Below are 1,719 nucleotides of genomic sequence, written 5' to 3' on the forward strand. Positions count from 1 at the left end.
GCTCCATCCTGTCCCTTGCACCAGGCCCTTCCCACTCCCATGTCCCCTCCACAGTATGTTCTTTGTACACAATCACACAACACCAGCAATCAAGATTAGCTCCCAGGAACCTCCTCTGATGTGCCCTGTACCAGGAAGCACAGTGGATTTACTGTAACTTTGATGATTGCTTGCTTGCTTTGTACCAGGCACTGTTTCTAATGTTGTTTTATGTGTTTTGTATTTAATCTTTAAATCCTCCAACAGCCCCATGAGAAAATTAAGGCAGAGAAGTTCAGTGATTTGCTGGAGGAAGCAAGGAAGTAGAGCAAGAATTCAAATCTAGGTGTTCTGGCTCTTAGCCACTCAGTTCTGCGGAAAAGTCCAGTGCAAAAGTCCAAGCGTCTGCTTACTTGTTTCATCTTGTGATCACAAGGTAGGTGATGGGAAAAGGGAGACAGCAGAAAATCAAGGCCACAGGCGAAACAGTTTTGCATTTAAACAGATGAACAGCTTTTGTGTGTCCCTATACCAAGGGTTGGAAAAGCCAGCTCTGCTCTTAGCCATCCTGTGTGGGCAGGTTCCCAGAGTGATGTTTGGTATAATTATGATTACAAAGCAATCCGTACAAAGGTACAGACCTTTTTTCTTTTTTAAAGCACTGTCACATCTTGAGTTTTATTTGATCTTCATAACAACCCTATGAAACAGTTAGGGCCAGTAGTGGTATTAGCCACGTTGGGGAAAAAAAATTTTTTTTATTCACTTTTTAAATCTCTAATAGTTTAGGGCTTCCCTGGTGGCGCAGTGGTTGGGAGTCCGCCTGTCGATGCAGGGGACACGGGTCCGTGCCCCGGTCTGGGAAGATCCCACATGCCGCGGAGCGGCTGGGCCCGTGAGCCATGGCCGCTGAGCCTGCGTACGGAGCCTGTGCTCCGCAACTGGAGAGGCCACAACAGTGAGAGGCCCGCGTACCACAAAAAAAAAAAAAAAAAAAAATTCTCTAATAATTTAAAGTACTATAGGGAAGAGGCAAAGCTGTTGAAAAATGATCTCCCTCCAGGAGTTTACAGTCTTCTTGGGGGTTATGCAAATATGCAGGTAACTACAATGTAGAGTAGTAAGATGAAGGCCATAAGAAAAAAAAAAAAAATGGGAAGAGGAAGAAAACTGCTGACTAGGAAGGATCAGAAAAGGTTTCATGAAGATGTGGCACTTGAATTGCCAGGTAGGGGTTGGGGTGAGGGAAAAGCCCTGTGAGAGACACCAGGAAAGCGCCAGTGAGGGAGCTGTGAGACAAGGCCAATGAGCCTTCTACCTCTTATTCTCTGCCTAGCTTCGTTTTGTTTCCTTTAAGGTACCTACATATAATTCACAACTAGTCAATTTTCTTGTTTTTGCTCATTCCTCCACTAGAACCTAAGCCACATAAGGGCAGACACTATTGTGCTCTCCTTTGTATGCTCAGAGCCAAGCACAGGGTGGGGTCACACACAGTATTTGCTGAATGGATATTGCAACAGCCCACGTGAAGCAGCAGCAGAGATTCAAAGGCAGGCAGGAGGTGCTACCTAAGTAGAGTCCAGGTAATGGTGGAGTGAAAGAGGTGGAGTATACATGAAGGAGGAACCAGAGAACCCTGAGAAGACAGCAATAATCATTGATCACTGAGCCAGGAATATAGGAGGAGGACCAAGTTTGAGAGGGACAGTCACTATTCCGTTTTGAACATATGAAGGG

This window comes from Aethalodelphis obliquidens, unplaced genomic scaffold (genome assembly GCF_003676395.1).
Source record: "Aethalodelphis obliquidens isolate GAN/ISIS:26980383/991018 unplaced genomic scaffold, ASM367639v1 scaffold58, whole genome shotgun sequence".
NCBI lineage: Eukaryota > Metazoa > Chordata > Mammalia > Artiodactyla > Delphinidae > Aethalodelphis > Aethalodelphis obliquidens.